The sequence below is a fragment of the Macaca mulatta genome, chromosome 5 (genome assembly GCF_049350105.2).
Source record: "Macaca mulatta isolate MMU2019108-1 chromosome 5, T2T-MMU8v2.0, whole genome shotgun sequence".
In the NCBI taxonomy this organism is placed as follows: domain Eukaryota; kingdom Metazoa; phylum Chordata; class Mammalia; order Primates; family Cercopithecidae; genus Macaca; species Macaca mulatta.
Window position 1 is genome coordinate 51,166,731 of NC_133410.1, and position 13,469 is coordinate 51,180,199.

Genomic DNA, 13,469 nt, shown 5'->3' on the forward strand with positions numbered 1-13,469 from the left:
TTTGGTATTTTTTGTAGAGACGGGGTTTCTCCATGTTCGTCAGACTGGTCTTGAACTCCCAACCTCAGGTGATCCGCCCGTCTCGGCCTCCCAAAGTGCTGAGATTACAGTCATGAGCCACCACGCCCGGCCAACAGTGACTATCTTGATTTTGCCTCTATGTAGAAAATCTTTAAGCAATGGCCCTTTTCACCACCTTTTCAATCCATTTGAAGTCAGAAGCTTGGGTCAGTCTTAAGACACTGAAATGGACAGGCCTTTTTGATGTGGTTTTATATATACATTACCCGATTCTTTGGCCTACCTCTATACCACAGAGGAATATTCAGATTGTTACCTTGTTGGGAGACAAACTGCCAAAGGAAAAATATTGAAAACCTCTGTTCCGTCATCTATATATGTAAGAACTAGAACCAGTGACTGCTTTGGTCTCTTCTATCAAAAACTATGGGAATCAGTAGCAAACAAGCTCAGAAAATGCAAGCTTCTGCTTTACCCAAGCAAAAGATATGGCCAGAGGCTATACTAGCGTTATATCCCATAAAAGAAAAAAACCGGCCAGGCGCAGTGGCTCACGCCTATAATCCCAGCACTTTGGGAGGCCAAGGCAGGTGGATCACTTGAGGCCAGGAGTTGGAGATCAGCCTGGCCAACATGGTGAAACCCCGTTTCTAGTAAAAATACAAAAATTAGCCGGGTGTGGTGGTGGGCACCTATAATCCCAGCCACTGGAGAGGCTAAGGATGGAGAATCACTTGAACTGGAAGGCAGAAGTTGCTGTGAGCCAAGATCACACCATTGCACTCCAGCCTGGGCAATAGAGTGAGACTCCATCTCAAAAAAAAAAAAGAAAAGAAAAGAAAAAAGAAAAAGAAAGAAAAGCAGGGAAGAGGCTCAAGGCCAGAGTGTTGAGGGTTGTTCCGCTAATCGGCCCCATGGTGAAGGTTTTCTTTATGTAAACAGCTGTAGGTTGACATATAATCATGAAGCTGGTAGATATTCATGGCATGCCATTTGGATGGCCAGATAGTTCTAAACAATGTCACCTATTTGTTTTTGTTTTGCTTTGTATTGTTTTGTTTCTTAAATTTCTATCTAAAAGATGTCCTTAAAATGAGCATTGCTATGTCCAAAAAGTTGCAGCATTATAATTCTTGGAAGTAATAATTTGCTTCAAAGTAAGGTCAGTCACCATCAGATGCCATAGTGATTTGTCTGCCAAAGTTCTATGCACCATGTTAGAACTTGGCTGAGTGTGCACAAAGCTCAGCTAATTAAAACCTTCCCAACAAACTTGTCTTGGTTAGTTTGTTTGATACAATATATTTTGTTGTAACATTCAGTCTGTTGTTTTTCCATTTGCTTTAAATTTAGCACTGCCACATAAAAAAGAGACAGAGAAAATAGGACAGCTTGAAGAGGTGTAAAAATATAATTACTCTTTTGAAAGTATGCATATTTATCTATTTTTTGCTAACCCCCATCTCACTTATCTTTCCACTTGGCTAAATAGACGAATGTTCCTGGCTCATGGATATATAGCACTTATGGGTTACTTCAAATTGAGAACATCCCTTACTGCAATTTCTATGCCACTGATTTTAGTACATTTTTAAAATTTATTTTGCATCAAAAAGGAAATCAAATGAAAGCATATCAGGCTTGAAAGACCACTGGTGGTACTGTAGAACTTCCACAAGCCAATCTGCAATAATAATCTGCAATCTGCAATAAGGAAGGAAGGAAGGAAGGGAGGGAGGGAGGGAAGGAAGAAACGAGGGAGATTCATCAAGAAGCATTTTCCCAAACTACACCTAGTTGTGACAATATTTGGCTCAATTTTATAAATCTATTACAGCTGCATCTACAAAACAATAGGCTAATAATTCACAACTCATATGTAAGAGCCATGCAGACCATGACTGTCTTCTTCACCAGTGTTTTCCCTGCCCACATGACAAGGCCTGAGAGGTGGGATGTGCTCACTAAAAATTTACTGAATGAGCCGGGTGCGGTGGCTCACGCCTGTAATCCCAGCACTTTGGGAGGCCGAGGCAGGTAGATCATGAAGTCAGGAGATCGAGACCATCCTGGCTAACACGGTGAAACCCCATCTCTACTAAAAAATACAAAAAATTAGCCGGACGTGGTGGCTGGCGTCTGTAGTCCCAGCTACTCGGGAGGCTGAGGCAGGAGAATGGCATGAACCCAGGAGGCAGAGCTTGCAGTGAGCCAAGACTGCGCCACTGCACTCCTGCCTGGGAGACAGAGCGAAACTCCGTCTCAAAAAAAAAAAAAAATTTACTGAATGAATGAATGAGTGAATGAATGGGTAGGTGCACTGTACTATAATGCAGAAAGAAAACTCTGCCAGTCCTGGTGGCTCACACCTGTAATCCTAGCACTTCAGGAGGCCAAGATGGGAGGATCACCTGAAGTCAAGAGTTCGAGACCAGCCTGGGCAACATAGCAAGACCCCATCTCTAAAAAAAAAGAAAAGAAAAGAAAGAAAATTCCATTTAGTATTTCTGTGTCACATCTTCTGTTTGCCCTGTTAAATATGAAACTGCAAGCAGGCAGGGCCCGCATTTGTCCTGTGCACAGTTGTATCCTAAGCTCCCAGCAGCAAGAGATTACCATGTAGCAAGACCTCCAAAATTTTTGTTGAGCTGTTGGTGTTTAGGAATATGGATAGGCCCTTCTCTTGGAAAATTGTTGACCCAAGCTGGGCACGGTGGCTCATGCCTATAATCCCAGCACTTTGGGAGGCCGAGGAGGGCGGATCACCTGAGGTTGGGAGCTCGAGACCAGCCTGACCAAAGTGGAGAAACCCCGTCTCTACTAAAAATACAACAGTAGCCAGGCGTGGTGGCTCATGTCTGTAATCCCAGCTACTCGGAAGGCTGAGGCAGGAGAATCGCTTGAACCTGGGAGGTGGAGGTTGCAGTGAGCCAAGATCGCGCCATTGCACTCCAGCCTGGGCAACAAGAGTGAAACTCCGTCTCAAAAAAAAAAAAAAAGAAAAGAAAAAAGAAAATTGTTGATCCAGAAATCTGAATTTACCAAAGTAAATAAATTAGAAGACAATTCTGAATTTTACAAAGTATTTATTACAGGTTTCCTTTCATAAGCAGGCCTTGAAAATATGCCTTAACTGTAAAGTCTTCATGTAACTTTTAAGAAGCACATGTGCCATAGGATACAAGATACGGCTGACTCTGCCAGGACTGTGCAGTCACAGCGCCACTTCCAGATGGTCAGAGTTAGAAGGCTGCGCCTCCCTGCCACTAGATCAACCACTAAGCCACAAACAAAAAACTGTGCTAAGAAGTGAAACAGGCAATGGCAGTGTTACGGGCTGGATTTTGTCCCCTCAAATTCTTATGCTGAAGTCCTAACCCCTGGTACCTCAGAATGTGAATGGAGATAAGGTATTTAAAGAGGTAATTAAGTTAAAAAGAGTTCATTAGGATGGGTGCTAATCCAATCTGACAGGTGACCTCACAAGAAAAGGAGATTAGGGCACAGATACACACACAGGGAAGAATGCATGAAGTCCCTAGAAGGCAGCCATTTACAAGCCAAGGGAAAGGCCTCAGGAGAAACCAGTCCTGCCGACAGCGTGATCTCTCGTCCTCAGAACTGGTAGGAAATACATCTGCGTTGTTTCAGCCGCTCAATTGGTGATCTCTATTATAGCAGTCCTTGGCAAACCGAGGTAGACAGATACGTGGAAATGTCTTCTTTTAGACTCCCTTCTACTGTTTTATAGACTAGAAGGATAATGCAGAGGTGTCCAAGTCCCAGACGAGACTATCAGAAGGCAAAAGCAAACGCTGCCTCCTGCTCTCTCCCCTCTCACTCCCCGGCCCTGTAACTGTCATCTCGGCTGGGTCTCTGTCTCCACTGTGACTGTATTAATTCTCCGTGGATGGGAGGTGGTGATTCTGCAGAGAGAGTTGCCTTACAGATGAGCATCACGTCAGTGTCCCAACAGAAAACAACACTGGAAAATGTTTTGCCTTTCCTTTTTACAATCAACAAGAATTCACTTAGCTTGAAGGCAGAGGACCGAACCTAGCAGGGAGCTGGGTATTGTTTCTGACCCTTAAGAAGGAAACCCATCTCCCTTCCCGTTGTCCGAATACACTCATGTCAATTGGACATTTTTCACCAATTACTTTTGCAAACATTGTGGCAAAATAAGTGACTTAGTAAGTCCTGAGCCTTCACTTAAGAAATTGGCCTGGGCCTCATTGAATAGCGGGTAGAAGAAGGAAATGATCCATGTATATACTCTTTCATAGACAAAAAGAGTTACATTCTTTCACTGAAAAAAGGCCAATCATCATCAAAACAATTTAATACATTCTACCTCTTTAATGGAAGCTCAAATCAAACGTCTCACTCAGTCAAACTGAGTTAGGAGAGAAGCCGTCTGCTGGCTCCCAGTTCAGCTCCAGCAGGCCTGTTTTGAACACCATCGGCTGAGTCCTGTTTGTATCATTAAAAAATTATCTTAACTGCTCGCTGCCAAAGGTAATTTGCCCAGCATTGTCCATTCCTCGGAAACAGAACTAATGTTTCCTGTGGCTGTGAATGGCTGTGAAACAAGATAAATGCCTACAGGCAGCTGGAGAAAGTAAGCTGCCATCAGAGAGGAGTCCTCTGTCGGAAGCGGTGAGACCTAAGGGTCATATGCACGGATGGCCACAGGCCACTCTGCAAAGCATTAAGACCCTGAAAGAGGGACAGTTCTGGGAAGTTTGGACTGCATAGGCAGGTGCATAAGGAGTCTCAGGAATGCTGCTGGCTTCAGATTCTGATCCCTGTGTCACCTCTCACCCTCATGTGTAAGACCCAGGAAAGTAGAATGTGGTGTGCGTGCATGTGTGTGGTGTATGTGAGTGGGCACTCCACTTTGAAGTGTCCCCTACCCTTCCCCCTTCCCTCCTCTCCCCTTCTCTCTCTCTGTGTGCAGTCATTCCTAAGGCCCCTGATTTGGCAGTGAACCTACTGAGGGGTGGAGAGTGATCCTTTGTTAGCTGGGCAGTGACTCTGGGATGCAGACAGCTGAGGAGAAGCTTGGCAAGACAAAGAAACATCTCTGCCTGCCTCAGGCCTTCCCCACCGCTGGATTCTCTCTCCCTGGGAGACTTTGCTCCTTCTCCAAGGCTGCGCTGTGTGCCACCTGTGTTTGCTGAGCCCCTCCACCCTGCTGTACACCCTGGGAGGCTGATGGGCATGCATTAGACCAACAAGCTGGTCGGGATGAAGAATGGAGAGCACTGGCAGGATGGAGGGAGGAGGGTGAGGCACAGGTGCTTATCCCCAACTCCCTCCCTTCAGGGTGGCTGCATCCCCACCCGACAGACTGTACTCAGGGCTGATGAGGCCAGTGGGGCCCCTCTCTGCCTCGTCTGCTCTGTGGCTTGGGTGCTCTACCCTCTACCTGTGCGTTCGGGAGGAGCCTGCGTGGCAGCCATGGAGGTGCACCTCTCAGATCTTCTTGCATGGAAGAACTTGCCATTCAGCTGCAAGGCTGCAGTGAATTGACTGCCTTCAGCCTTCAAGATCGATTTCATGGCTGTTCTTGCTGCTGCTGCTGCTGCTGCTATTTGCCAGGCTATTTCTGAACAGCCCCAGCTAATGACGGAACATGATGGGGATACCAGGGCCGGGGGTCCTGACCATTTCTGTGTGACAACAGAGACTCCTCTAACTGGCTGTCCTTGCTCCTGCTCCCGACTGGGTTGGTTAAGACTCAGTCAGATCAGACTCATGCTCTGAGCTTCCCTGGCCCAGTCCTGCTTTGTCCCTTCTTTTTTATTACAGGTGATTTGCATCGAGACTGAAGGTTTTCCCTGTTCATTCTTGCTTGCTGCTCCTTTTATCTTCCATAGACTATAACCCCTAATAAATCCTAACTTCTAACTCACTCCACACTCCTAACTCGGTCCCAGCATCTGCTTCCCAGAGAATCCAACTAGCACGTGGTTTGATTAAACTCTACTCAAATCACCCAATTTGATGGTACCGTCTTTCCCATCAGACCCCTGACTGACGCACCTGGACATTCACTTAGTGAAATTCCACATGGGTTAACATATTGACTTGGGGAGAAGACGCTCCTGAACCCTCCCAGGCTATCCTGTCATGCTTGTGGACAAAGAGGAATGGAGCTCCTGGACCACAGTTCCTGTGGGTTCCTGGCTTTCCTACCAGCCTTCCTCATCACCCACATCCAGACTCCCAGCCGGTTCCTCCAGGCCTGTGATGGGATCCTGAGATAACAGGCAATGCTGGAGAAAGGGGCAGAGGCTGCTGGACTGTGGGGAATGAGCAGTGACAGTAATGAGAACCACATGTCTCAACAGGAGCTTAGAAAAGCACATTTAATCCTAATCAATCAGAAGAAAATGTCCAAAGTCACTGAAGCAGTGAGGCAAAAATAGTATTGAGAAGGTTCAAAGTCCACTCAGAACCCCTGAAATCCAAACTTGTCACTCACTGGGAACTGGGCTTGCTGGCCTTCCCAGGCCTGATGTGTGCTCTGAAGAAGAGAAGATTAAGAAGCAGGCTCTCTGCAGGCAGGATGGCTGTGAATTGCTTGGCTTAGGACACGGGATGTCTAACGCACTTTTGGGAAATATCTAGGTTGATAATTCCCAAACCTAGTTTTGCAACACCCTGAGAATTTTCTAATTCTCACCGGCTGAGATGGGTGCCACAAAATCCTAAAAACGAAACTGACTTAGTTATAAAAAGTGAATATGTCCTAGAGAGTAGGAAGACAGCCTGCATTTTTGAGGGCTCTTCTAATTTCAAAAATGCTGGCCTGTTAACAAAAAATATACTTGTTATCAAACGGTATATCTTCTTTGAGGTTCAGAAAATTGGGTCCTATTGTCCATGCAGCATTTTTAGCAGAGATAAAGGGAGAAGGGGAAGTATGACTGAACTTGAAGTTCTCAAACTTCAAAAATGCTAAGATTCATTCCATTCATATTGGTTCTTGGTTCTTTCGTGTAACACATGAAACCCAATGATCTTCACTTAATGTCCCCCACCCCCAAATCCTTAGAGTTGTCATGATTTGTTGATTCCAGTGGGGAACATAGGGAAATGCCAAGTGGGGCAGAAACAGCTCCAGTCCTCAGACAGCAAAGCGAACCCTAATTACCAGGTACTTTGGCCCAGGCAGCTTTCAGACTCCGAGCTCCTTCACCTGGGAGCTTGTTTCTCACCTTCAAATGGAGCTGAACTGTAATTGTAACTGTATTTGAGTCAGGATCCACATTTGTGATGAGGACTCATTCCTGCCTTACGCAAATTTGTCCCTGAACAGCAGCAAAAACTTAGGAAATCTGCAGGCTGCACTGCTCTTCCCCCTCCCCACTCCCCTTCCATGGGACCTGGGTCTGCCACTGCAGGAGGCTCTGTCAGGGGCCGAAATGTGGGTGCAAGCCAATGCCTCCCGGCTTCTGCTCTCTGCAGTCTTTAGCCACCTCCCCAAAGGCAAAGCTCCACTCCCCACGGCACCCTCGCCTCTCTGCTTGCCTCAGTGTTCTTTTGTGATTTATTTCCTCTGACTCTTCCCTTCACTGAATACAGCTCCCCTGTCCATTTTGATTGTTTTCTAAACTCCCATTGGAAACAAACACTTTATTTCAGCCTTCCAGGGTAGAAGCTGCTCCACTCCATCACCCCACAATCATCTAGGGTCAGGGAGGGGAGATAAATATTCTCCTGCTGGCCACTTCTCATCCATATTTCTAATCTGGCACGTCTCCATTCTCAGGCGAGAACCTCTGCCCTTTGGCCCTCCTCCCCTGATGTGTACATGTTCGCATACATGGCATTTTCTTCTTGTTCCTCTCACCCTTAGCCTCCAAAATATTCCCCTTCGACACTATGCATCTTTCCATCTGACTTATATACATCCTCTCTACCTCAACCTCCAGGAGATAGTTATGTCTGCTCTTCTCCCTCCCCACTCCCCTTCCATGGGAGCTGGGCCTGACACTGCAGAAGGCCCTGTCAGGGGCTGAAACGTTGGTGCAATAGATTTATCTGTACCAGTTAGAATTGGTTTGACTGTACATGAAATACGCAGCAAAGTGGCTTAAATAATGCAAACCCTCTCATATAGTCGAATCAGGGCTAGAATGGTGACTCCATGTTGTTTAGGGATCCCTGTCTTTCTGCTCCACCATCCTAGCCTTGGTTTCTGTCCTTAAAGTGGTTCATGGTCCAAACTGGCTGAAAGGCTGGAAGAAGAAAGGAGAAGAAATGGCGAATGGGCACACCTTCTAGGTGATTGCTCACTTTTTTTTCTTGCGCCCCCCGCCCCTTCCCTAGCCAATGATTTTTACTTACACATTTTTGGCCACCCTTAACTGCAAAGAAAGCTGAGAATTGTCAACTGGGTCCACTGCTGTTCTGAATAAAATCAGGGTTCTATTAGTAATGAATAGGCAACTAACATTCTTGCCTTGTAGTTCCAGACCAGTATCATTGACCCTCATCTCTCCTCCAGCAACCTATTCCTACAGCCATTTTCTGCACTCTGCTCCCCCAAGCCCTTTTACATCCTGATCTGTCTAATCTTCTCTCCAGCCCTCACCACCAACCCTTGCAATTCCCATGCTCTCCTTCCCTCTACGTCTGTTCTTCCATCATACGGAGAAACCACACTGAGTCCCTTCAGCCTTCCATTTTCCCCTACTTATAAGATGTGGTATCAATTTGCGTCCTCTGAGAGGCAGACACCAAGCAGGAATTCTCTGTTCAAGAGGTTTGTTGAGGGAAATGCCTGTGAGGACAAAGGGCGAGGGAGCAGGGGTAATTAGGCAAAACCTTTTAACCACGGTGCAGGTCTACATCTGCGGAAGGAGAGCAGGAAGGGAAGGAGGGATGGAATGGGAAGAGCCTCAAACCTCAGCAGAAGTTCAAGAAAATCTCAGTCAGGTCTCTGGAGAGTCCCTGAGCTAAAGTTTCCCATTAGAGGAATGCTGTGTTGGGCAGAACTGGCCCAGATCCAATGCTCCCTCTGTGTTCCACATGTGGCCCTTTCTACCACCACCATGTTTACCTACATCACTGATCATCCACACAGCTCTCCTGCAGTCTCAGCAGAGGTTCTCTTGCCTTCCTGCCTGTATCCTTGATTGCCTGCTTCATATTTGCTCCAGGTCCTTACTTCATTAATTAGTCCATTTGCTCCTACTTCTTTCACTCTCTCAGGAAGGGGTAACAGCAGGCAGACGCAACAGTGTAATGGGCTCAGGGAATGACAAGGGCTTTGATAGGGCTCGAGCAAAATGTGGGAGGCACATAATAAATGCTCAGTAAATATGTATTGAATGAATAAATACATATTTTGTCTCTTCCAGAAGACCTCAAGCTTTTTGACTATGTCACATTCATCTCTATATTCTACCTAATAACTCACAGGTATTAATACAAACTTGTCAGGAAAGTCCATCTACTAATTTCTTACTGTATTAGAAACAAAATTATTTTTCCAAATTCCTCATTTCATTGACTGCCTGGTATGGAACCTATCAGACAATAGGTGCCTAATGAATAAACGTTTGTGTAATTAAGCTGAATGGGAAATAAATCTTTCACTCTCTGGGTATCACATGAATATTAGTGGCATTGGACAAAGGGAAATGAACAAGGGGAAGCCATGATTTTTGCTCCTAAACCTCTTCTCTACCTCTGGTATATCCACCTTTCAATACTTTATGATCTTGAACTGATCTTATCTATCCCATAAATACATTATGTCAGAACTGATTGTAACCAGCAGGATATTACTGAACTGCATGTCGTCAGATCACAGTGTTTCTCTCTTTGGATGATGATTTTCAGGGCTTTGGATGCCAACCAGAAGAAGCTGTAGGAATTGGCACAGATCCAGAGCATGGACAAAGACTTACACTTCTGCTGAAGGCAAAGGAGAAAGAGCATTATCTAAAAAGCAAGCAAGACTTCATGGGGGAGCAGTAAACGGGGCCAGAGTCAGGGACCCCTCTCCCTCAAACATGGAATAAGGAACACTTTTCAGAATCGAACTATAGAAATGCATCCTGCAAGGGTGGAACCAAAAGATTCTTTCAATCAAGTATCAGGGAATAGTTTTGGGTGAAATCAGGCTGGATTTGTGTGTAAAGTTGCAATAGACACTCTACAAGACATTAGTGTATCTGGCTAAGCGCACTGGCTCACGCCTGTAATCCCAGCGCTTTAGGAGGCCAAGGCAGGTGGATCACCTGAGATCAGGAGTTTGAGACCTGCCTGGCCGACATGGTGAAACCCTATCTCTACTAAAAATACAAAAACTAGCCAGGCATGGTGGCACATGCCTGTAGTTCCAGCTACTCGGGAGGCTGAGGCATAAGAATCTCTTGAACCTGGGAGGCAGAGGTTTCAGTGAGCCGATATCGTGCCACTGTACTCCAGCCTGGGGAGAGCAATACTCAGTCTAAAAAAAAAAGTTATTAGTGTATCCAAAGAGGGAAAGGCAAAGGGAGATTCATCAGAGGGAAGGTGGACAACATGAACTACAGGGTCTGCTATGCGGATCTTGTTTTATCTGTGTGGTGTATGTACACTAGCCTATGGCTTCCCTCTGCAGTCCCAGGGGCCATACTCCTATCCTAGATGTCCCCCATCAAACTCTCAGAACCTAATGCCAGTGGATATGTGGACTGTCATTTCCCTTGCTCTGATTCATGCTCAACATCCACTCTTGTCATTATAATTTGATTTCTCCTATAGGATGAGAACCCACTAAGTATTACAATCCATGTGTCAGTCGCATTTCTCATTGTGATTAACACCCCAGCCATTTGTCTTGCTCTTCAGTGTCTTGTGAGCAAGGCTACTGTGACTCTTTCCTCAGGAGTACAGATGGAGTCACGTTTCTGAGCCTACAGAGCTGAGGGCAAGACCTGAGAATGGTGATGTCAAAATGCCAACCAGCAAGACCTCTTGGTGGGCAGTTATCAGCCAGCCTTTTCTTGTGCCGTTCCACAGTCTTGATTGAGACCTTTTTTAGATGTCACCTTGAGATGAGCTGTGTGAATATCCAATTTAAAAAGGTGCAGAAGGAAACTCTGTGAGTATATGTGTGTGTGTGTGCATGCATGCGTGCTTGTGTGTATACACGCATGCCTGTCCAGAGAATTGTAGCTTCTTAACAACATTAGGAAGCTCAAATAGAATAGTTGTGATGGTTAATATGAGGTGTCAACTTGATTGGCTAGAGGGATGCCTGGATGGGTGGTGAAGGATGGTTTCTGAGTGTCCGTGAGGGCGTTGCCAGAGGAGATTGACAAATGAGTCTGTGGACTAGGAGAGGAAGACCCACCCTCAGTGTGGGAGGGCACCATCCAATCGCCTGCCGGCATGGCTAGATCAAGGCAGGTGGGAGAAGGTGGGATCGGTTTGCTTGCTGAGCCTTCTGGCTCTTTCTTCTTCCCATGCCAGGTGCTTGCTTGTGCTCCTCCTGTGCTTGGACATCAGACTCCAGGTTCTTCAGCCTTTGGACTCTAGGACTTGCACCAGCGGCTTCCTAAGGGCTCTCAGGCCTTAAGCCACAGACCGACGACTGTATTGTCAGCTTCCCTGGTTTGAGGCTTTTGGACTTGGACTGAGCTGCTACTGGCTTCTCTCTTTCCCAGCTTGCAGACAGTCTATCGTAGGACTTTGCCTTGTAATCGTGTGAGCCAATTCTTCCTAATAAACTTCCTTTTACATATACATATATCTTATTGGTTCTGTCCCTCTGGAGAACCCAGACTAATACAGTAGTCAATTCAACCTGATCTATCACATGGTCTTTCATTAAACTTACACCTTTTATTATTAGAGGTTTCCTCAAAGTAAATGTTGGGTGAATGAGTGGGATGGATGGAGAATGGAGAATGGATGGATGGAATGAAAACAAAGCTATTTAGTTTTGGTTTGAATTTAATAGCTCATGGGTATTAGTACAAGTTGCTGAGTTAGGACAGATAATATGCCAATTTCTTACAGTATTGGAAGCAAAATTATTTTTCCAAGCGCCTCATTTCATTTAAACGGTGATTTTAGAGAATAGCTAAATTTAAAATAGAGCCAAATAATAGACTCTCACGGATTTTCCCTAAACAAAACAAATGAGAAATTATCTCATTTGTCTACAACATCTCAGTGTTTACAACCCTTACACTAGAAGACAGTGGCTTAAGTAAAGGAAAATCTGAAAGCTGTGTTGAAGCATTTAAAGATTCAAACAGAGAGGGTGAGGATTCTCTTAATCCATGAGTCTTATGTTGATACCTGTAGGGAAATGGAGGCTAAGGATGATATTTAGACCTCAATTCACATTTTCACAGAATTGAAAGTCTAGGCAGTATTTATGGCTCACACTTGTGTTAGGACGTTATTTTAAACCCACATATAAAAGTATCTGGGGGTGGTAAATTGTACTCAATATTAGTGAATTTTGTTAGGAGGCACATCAGCTAAGCCCCAGTTGGAGAACAAAATGACAGCCACGTTTTTTTCAATTCTTCACCACAAGCTATAAAAAAATTTCTTCAAGTCACCAAGTGACTGATGATCATTCATATTAATCAAGATAAAACTAAAATAAGCTACAGAAAAGCCCACCGCACACCCATGCTGCAGAGTGGGGGACCCGCCGAATGAACTGGCAGAAGAGCCACGCTGTACACGTTTCCTTGACAACTGTTCCCATAGAGCCAGTGTTCAAAGAGCGGTTCGAGCAAAGCAGCTAGAAAGACGAATTGGTGATCATGCTCCAATATCTAAAGTGGATCGAGATTCGATGATATTGTGCGAGCTACTTCTACATTTTGGTAAGTGTGTTTTCTCCTTTCACTGTTATTTTTAGTGGAATTTCTCTTTCATTTGTTTCTTTCCAAATTAAGAAACCCCTTTTATAAAAGGATAACAACCACAGTTAAATTGCTACCTTGGAAAATATAACCTACAAAATAATTTTGTCTCACTTAAAAACATTTTTCTGAGATAGGGTCTCACTCTGTCACGCAGGCTGGATGGAGTGTAGTGGTGTGATCATAGCTCACTGCAGTTTCCAGCTCCTTGGCTCAAGTGACCCTCCCTCTTCAGCCTTCTGAGCAGCTGGTACTACAGGCACACATCACCACACCTAAAAGAATAGCACCATGCTAATTTTTTATTGTTTGTAGAGACAAGGCCTCATTATGTTGTCCACGCTGGCCTTGAACTCCTGGCCTCAAGAGATCCTCCCACCTCAGCCTCACAAAGCACTGGATTACAGGCTTGAGCCACTGCACCTGGCCCCTTTCTCATTTGATCCAGCAATCCCACTAAAGGGGCAACAGCTGAGCCACACAAAGGTGACTATAGATGGGAGGTAGTTCTTAGAGATTTGATCACAGCTTTTATAAAGTGTCCTTATGGATGTA